This window comes from Brassica oleracea, chromosome C1 (genome assembly GCF_000695525.1).
Source record: "Brassica oleracea var. oleracea cultivar TO1000 chromosome C1, BOL, whole genome shotgun sequence".
In the NCBI taxonomy this organism is placed as follows: Eukaryota; Viridiplantae; Streptophyta; class Magnoliopsida; order Brassicales; family Brassicaceae; genus Brassica; species Brassica oleracea.
Window position 1 is genome coordinate 23,874,251 of NC_027748.1, and position 8,072 is coordinate 23,882,322.

General features: G+C 32.1%; 2 long non-coding RNA genes across 5 annotated transcripts; both read left to right on the forward strand.

The window, feature by feature from the left end:
• Positions 1-2,423: 2,423 nt before the first annotated feature.
• Positions 2,424-4,278, forward strand: LOC106311603. 4 transcript variants are annotated; one of them, XR_001264066.1, is made up of 5 exons: positions 2,424-2,828; positions 2,897-3,297; positions 3,470-3,755; positions 3,835-3,942; positions 4,035-4,278. It is a non-coding gene; the product is annotated as an uncharacterized LOC106311603 (long non-coding RNA). The 4 variants fall into 4 exon arrangements; XR_001264068.1 differs by having other exon boundaries at positions 3,470-3,749; XR_001264067.1 differs by having other exon boundaries at positions 2,897-3,076; positions 3,163-3,297; positions 3,470-3,942.
• A 3,087-nt stretch (positions 4,279-7,365) lies between these two features.
• On the forward strand, positions 7,366-8,066 carry LOC106311599. The gene is made up of 3 exons (XR_001264060.1): positions 7,366-7,536; positions 7,631-7,736; positions 7,823-8,066. It is a non-coding gene; the product is annotated as an uncharacterized LOC106311599 (long non-coding RNA).
• The last annotated feature ends 6 nt before the right edge of the window (positions 8,067-8,072 follow it).

Sequence of the window (8,072 nt, forward strand, 5' to 3'; positions counted from 1 at the left end):
AATCTAAGATTTTTGTATTAAAAATTATTTTACTTATTATCAAAATTATCATAATTACAGTAGAATAAACAAAGAAAATATGTAAAACTATTATGTATTCACGAACATTTTAATATTAAGATGGTCATGATCTATAAAAAGAATAACAAAACATATACAATAAAAGTTAATCTCACCTTAAATTTTAAGTAAGCTAAACATTGTGAAATACTCTTTAAACTGATATATTTATGTATTTTTGGTTACTAACACGCCCGTAACGTGAATAGAGAGAGAGAGAGACAGTAAAATTATGCAAATAGTAAAAATTAGTGTTTTTATTAATTTTAAATTAAGAAAATATTATATCTCATATACATTTCTTGAAAATGTAAACCTAAAACACAAATCACAAATCATATAAACGATAATAATGTTGATTACAAGTAAAGTATATCTCGTTCGTAGGGCGGGCCTACCCTTGTATAAAATACAGTTGTGTACGTAATTCCATATACATTTACTATGACTGATCGTTTTCATCAATAGTATATTTTTCCATAAATGTAATCTTAAGATAATCGAATTACAATTTATTTTCATTTTTCTCATGGGATGGTAAAATTAAAAATACATGAATATTAAATACTCCATCCGTTTCATAAAAAAATGTCATTTTGACATTTTTTACACAGAGTAAGAAAATGATTGAAATGCATTAAAGTTCTTATTAATTACACATATTCAACCAATAGTATTTGAGATAAATAAAATTATTTATAAAATCAATGCATTTATAATTAATTTTAAGCTGAAAATTGCATTGGATTTCTAAAATGACTCTCTTTTTGTAACAAGAAAAAAAAGCTAAAGTAACACTTAATATGAAACAGAGAGAGTAGTATAAGAAAAAAAATGAATCTATATTAATCGAATTACAATTTGTTTTCATTTTTCTCATGGAGTGATAAAATTAAAAATACTCGAATATAAAATACTTCATCCGTTTCATAAACAATGTCATTTTGATATTTTCCACACAGATTAAAAAAATGATTGAAATGCATTAATGTTTTTATTAATTACACATATTCAACAAATAGTATTTGAGATAAATGAAATTATTTATAAAATCAATGCATTTATAATTAATTTTAAGCTGAAAGTAACATTGGATTTCTAAAATGATTATCTTTTTGTAACAAGAAAAAAATGTTAAAGTAACACTTAATATGAAATAGAGTAGTAGTATTAAGAAAAATTTAAATTTATATAAAAGAAGACATATCCCCCCCCCTCCTTCCCCTGGCCCCCCTCCATTCTCCTTCCGTAATCTCTTCGTTGATTTCTATTTTGGAGTATTCCATTAATCTCTTATATACTAAAGCACAAGTCATATGAGCAATTAAATTTTGACATGTGGAATATATTTTATAAAAAAAAAATCTATTTAAAACAAATTCTCATCCTTAATTTCCAGCAACTCTATCCTAATTTTTCTCAAAATCCACCTTCAAAATCAGTTGCCATGATTTCAAACGGTTTTCTTCTCCTATATACTTTTTGATCTTTTAGTTCACTCTCTGTTTTATATTTTCTATCTTCTCCATTATCAAATCTCCATGCTTATCAAGGACAAACGTTAGTATCCGAGTTTCCAATTCTTTTATATAAAATTGAAGATTTATAGGTATGTTTTTTGGCTTATCTTTACGTATCTTTTGCATTAGTTTTAGTATTTCAAAAGGAACATACAAACCTGTAACATGCATGAAACCCCACATTCTAATAGTACGTCTAATATCTTTAAGTTTAACATCTATTTTAGTCAAGGTCAGAGTTCATCTCATGTTGAAATATATTCATGGTCAATTTTACATTGCCATATCAAGAGTCGAAACTATAAAGATCTTAATTGTTATTGAGGAGGGGGAAAAGGATACAAAACAACTAATGTTTCTAGATATTTTTCATTACATTAGAGAATCGTGAATCATCTTTAGGTGAAAATAGAATAATAAGTGTAGCCACCACACACAAAAAAAATAGAGATCTTCAGAGCTTTGAAGATGATGAATCCCAGAGAAAGGTGATGAAGATTTTCTAGATAAATGCAGCTTCTTTGTCTGAATGCAGCCATCACTTATCATGTTTGTCGAACATTTGACTAGATTATTAATTTTTAGTGAAAGATATATTAAAATTTCATGATCAAGTAATTTAATAGACAGAGAAATTGATCCGTGCATAGCACGGGAGAACACTAGTTTATATATAAAAGAAGCTTTGCTTCTCTCTCAGGTATGCCAACAAGGACGCCACGTCAGAAATTTGCGAGCTCCTGTTGCGACACGTATGAAACGCATAGTTTCATTAAAGCGTGTTTCTATTGTTGCGGGCTTGGCGTTGGGCTTCATGTTGCGCTTCGTCTGCGGCCCATCGACCACAAGCTTCTACGGAAACCCTAATCAGTGTCTATGCTCTCCTTCGCTCCAGAGAAAGATCTTGCGTCTCTTCACATCTATCTCCGGCGTTCGTTTCTGTAACCGGTGTAGTCAACGACAAAAGCATTAACGCCTACTGCACCACGCCTACTGCATCTTCCAAAGTAACCGACTGAAGCTTACCCTATAAATATCTTCATGGATTGGGATGAACAGCCATACCGACTCGAAATCCCAAAGATCTCTCTCTGTGAAGCATAAGATCCATCAACGGTGAATTCAATTACTCTTCTCGCAGATTTGAACTTCCCCAACTTCCTGCATATAACAAAGGGATGGCACAAATCATCTCCACTTTCTATGAACTACTGAAGAACTACAGAGAAGCCAGCGAAGAACCCAAAGGTCTTTTCTACTTTTAATTTGATTTATAGCTTTTACTGTCAAAATAAACTCCAATCGGCCTCTTCCAGTTGCAGATTTTCTGATCGCCACTGACACCAAAGCTCCAGCGTAGCCAAACCTCCTCTCAGGGTACCACTATCTTTTCCATCAGCAGATGGGCCGATCGTCATCCACTTCAATTTCACCAACGATCTTCCACCGCACTACCACTTTGTTCTCTTCGCCACCATCTGTTCCAATTCCCACCAGTTTGTACCATGTTTTTGCTCAGTCCTTAACCAACATTTCATCTTCTGTTTATCACTATATAATCTGATTTTTAGAAATCTAAAAGGTTTAGGAACCGGGGCGCATTTCTATGGAACCAGAATAACATTTCAAGCTATGATTTCGAAACCACCCCAATTTGATTTCAGTGACGATGCCCTAATCGATTGAATTCTCAGTCTAAAAAAGAGTACAACGAAAGGTAATTTGAATTTAGAATTTTTTTCTTCGTTTAAATCTTCAAAAATAGATTAAAGTGAAATTTTTTTGTTGAAGCAGCTTTTGCCTAGAGCTTTGACTAGAGGTTATAACTCTCTTCGGGATAGTTTTCTGAATTTGACGCGACCTCTCTCTGTTTCGATTCTTTTTGGCAGGAGGAAGAAGCGAGTCTCCTTTCACCAGATTTACGTGCTCAACTGATGAGACCTTTGAAGAGATCACCCCTCAAACTTATGCCTTTAATATACTTTTTGTGGACGTGGTTGTAGGTCTTTTCCATCAAACAAATTAGAAATAGTTCCATGTAGCTAAGAAGATATATAAGGAACGACGAGCAGCCATTACTGAGTTTGAGATATTCCGCAATAACGGTACATGGCTCTGGCATGTTGTTGGAGCCGGGACTCAACAGTTTGTCGACATGACTAACTTGTAGTATTAGTTAAGCTACAACCAATATTTATGCAATATAACTAATCAAGTGTCACTAACCAATGTTAACGCAAATTATTTTTGTTAGGTTCATGGATTCATAGAAAAGGTTCCACCACGTGCTTGATGCTTGTGGTGTGAATAAATAGCTGAAGAATGTGGCTTTAAAGAAGGCGATAGCGTGATCATAGAAGAGGTGTGTATGAGTTACTCTGAATCTTTGTTTGTTATAAGTGGTTTAAATTTGGGGATTGTAAAATTTACTGTATTTTGTGTGTGTGTGAATAGCTGGAGTTGGTGTGGCATGACTCAACCAATGGCTCGAACAAGACTATGACACTCAGTTAGATGGTCTCAATGGAAATGAATCATCTTAGTTCTTTTGCGGAGTGTTTCTTATACTGACCCTCCAAGTGAATCAGATGCCTTTTCCAGTCAATGATTTGTGTACATGTTTTTCCTACAAATATGTATGTAGTCTTAAATAGAACAGTTTCAGCTAGAAATAAACTAAATAAAATTTTGTTTTCATTTTTTAACTTGAGATGTGTTATGGTTGATGAGACTTTAAGAAAACAAAACAGTTGTGAATTCTATTATAAATAATTGAAAGTCAAGAAAAAAATAGAATATTAATAAAGGTTTAATCAGTTGTGAATTTAACAATTATTTACATCAAAATTAATCAAGTTTCGATTGGGTAATATTTATTCTCTGTTTCAGATAAAAGCAAATTTTGTAAAAAAAAACCGTTAAACAGGAAAAGGCTACTATATTTACATAAATATATTTAATTTTTTCGACAAAGAAAAATATATTCAATTTTTTTATGAAGAAAAACAAAGATCCACAAGTTGAAGTTGAACACAATTAATATATTTACATATCTTTGATAAACGTTTTATTTTCTAAAATGCTATCTAAAAATATCTTAAAATTCTACAATTTTATTAAAATATAAAATATATGTTAGATAGTCACATTAAAAAAAAAATCATTATTAAATTACTAAAAATAAATTATATTAGAAAACTTTAAAGATGTATTCCTTTGTTTTAATTTTTAGTAGTTTTACAATTTATTTGTTTAATATTATGTAAAACTATTCATAATATTAATAAACGAAAATAAAATTTAATAGCATATAACCCAAAAATAAAGGAAATATGTTAGGATTTTCTCTAAACTAATTACTTAAGTAATTTAAATCAGTTACTTAATTATTTTAAGTGAATAAAATCTATAGTCTTCTATATTCATACAGAAACAGAAAATTATTTTTAATATGTTTTCATAATTTTTTAACACAAAATATGTTTTCATAATTCATTACTTTTTGGTATTTTTAAAATTAAATAAAAATTGATTGGCTGAATTATTAACATATATCCAGGAGCAGCACTCGAGTGTGCTAATACGTTCAACATATAGGAAATACATATGAATTGTACAGCGAGTAATAATCCATGATCTAACATGCAAATTAATATATTTGTATTTTGATTAGTTCTGTTTTGCTAATCTCATCGCATTCAATGTTTCCATTGATTTTTATAAGAAATGCAGCTTCAGTTTATTGACCATGAACACTATGATCCTATAAAAAAAATCAACTTGATGAGATGTTGAAAAAATAAGATTATAAATAAACAAAAATTAAACGAACACAAAATTTACTTAACTCAGCCAACGACCGTCTGAAAAATAGACGCAGTTCGTTAGTTTCACCTTTTCAATAATAAATAAAATGACAATTTTTTTGGGTAAGAAGTTCTTTAAAACATAACAAATAAAATTTAATCACACTCCAACGATACTCATATAAAACTTCCTTATAACACAAGTAACGTTGATCAGGTTACACATCCTTCTTGAACTCTTGGTTAACTTCAATAACTTCTACTTATTTTACGTTACGTGTTCTTTATTTTAATCACTTCTTCAGTATCACATTCAGCCTAATATAAGCCGTTACAAAATGCAATCATCTTGAACACAATCCATTCACACAAATGATAATCATAGAACCATAAACTTATTTTTTAGAGCCAAAAATATAGCAAACCACACTAAACCAACCAATTATAGATTCAAAATTAAAAAAACATACAACCACGTAAACCTCATCCAACTTATATAATATAATATATGCCGAAACCTTTTAATATCGACACAAATATAAAAAAAAAACATAATAAACTTAACATACATAATCCTTCCATGCCCAAAGATTCTTAACAATCATAAACGTTCTTATATTTTTTTTTTGCAAATGCAAACATAAAACACAAACAATGAAAATATACAGTAATATAGTTATATACATCACACGTAAAACAAGTTCTTCTGCTATCCCCGATCTGATTTTTAAAATTTTAATATCAGTTTATTCTCAAGACATACAGTCAGTGAGTTGGTGACCTTATTACACTTACTCAAAAAAATCTGATTTTTAAAATATACTATTTCCTCTGTTTTGGGTTTATATGCTTCAAATATTTTTAAATGAAAATACTCAAATAATAGTAATATATAGGTATCTAAAATATATATGTTTTTTTTTTTTGTCAACTTGTGCTTTTTCATTAAGCATTTTAAGAGTAGGAGCACAAATTAAGAAGCATACACGTGAAACAAAGAGAACACGTGTCATTAAAATATTAAAACTAGGCTACGTGTTAGGAAAGAAGCATGCACATGGGAACTCCACCGCCGGTTGAAAGTTCAATCGCCAGCAAGATCTTCAACTTTCCTCTATGCCTCCATCTTCTTAGCTTTGTACCCACTACAAGACCTCTTCCGCCTCTCGCTGATGTCGATGTATTGGAAGTCTTACATCGCCGGTTGTTTACCTTGGGACTGCTCAATCGAACAAAGGCTTATCCTTTGTTGGACCGTTCATAGAACACCAAACTCTACTGGAACTCCTTTTGCACAATCGAGTTAAATCCATCATCTTCGTCATCCTTTCCGATTGGAAAGCTTAACCCTTAAGCTGGTTCACCAGCAACACAGAGAGTGGGTGAAGACTGATTTCCTCCTGAAAGGAATCTGAGCATAACCTTAAACGAAGATTAACCATACATCAACTGATCAGAATAACATGAACATCACGAAAGAGATTGGTAAAGATAATCCGATCTAACTGATCAGAGCTTTATTCCAATCAATCCAAAAACATAGATAAGAAATCAAACACATGAAAAGCTGCTCTTTATGGATTGATTCACATCAAAATCGCCAAACGAACAAAAAAGATCCGATAAACGGAATTTACAATCCGCGACGGAATAGAGATATCCGCTAAACGGAATAAAAAAAACAAAATATAAGATTCTCTTCGTCCTTCTGAAAGATATGAGATTGTGAAGAAGGAAGCGAAGAGAGAGACTTTCTCTCTCAAGAGAGAGAAGCCTTTTTTTTATTAATTATAAAATATATCTTATACAATAAAGTTGCATTGCCTCTCTCCTCCTTCCTCCACATCACCTTGGAGAGAAGGGCATTTTGCGACACGTGGCGTTATATGCATAACTTTCTGAAATCGCTTGTCGTGGAGTTTTAAAAACTGGGTTTTCGATGGGCTTTTGTGTGTTTGTGTGTCAGCCCACATGCCATTAGTATTTTCTTTATTTTTCCATAAAGTTGTAGTGTGCTTACTTCTTCAGCCGTCGAGATTAAGAAAACAAAAACCTAACGATCCTGATTCCATTTCCACGGCCAAGTAACGCACCGGAGATGTCATTAATTGACGAAAACCCACTAACCCCACGATCCATCTTTATTCACAGTGAGTATAAATGAACCTTCAGATTGTCCTCTCCTGTTCCTCTACTTTTAGCCGTTCGAAAATCTCTGAAACTCTGACAGAAGCTTTCCAATAGTGTCAAATTCACAGATTCACTTCTCCGACTTGAAGGCCGGCCCGCGTTTAGACCAGACTCCGGAGGTCAGTTGATGGCCGTCGATATGCTCCTTATTGATGCCAAGGTAAATTGCTTTCATAAGTTTAAATAAGCTTCAGACACGGCTTCAGATTTCGATTACTCCCAAATTGATAACCCGTGTTTTTGAAGAAGTGAAAGTTGGTTCTTAACTCCATGAGCAAGTGAGTTAGTTTAGGAGGCAGCTCCGGTCCATGTCTGCACTTCTGAAGGTGATTATTTTTGAGCCTACTTAACATATTATATTCTTACATTAGGTTGTTAGTGTCACATAATAGGCCGAGAGATCTTGGGCCTATTGACACTGGCGATTGAGATCTTAATAGATTGTTATAGATTTGGTACTAACGATGACGTATTTCCTCTTCTGGGATGGTAATCC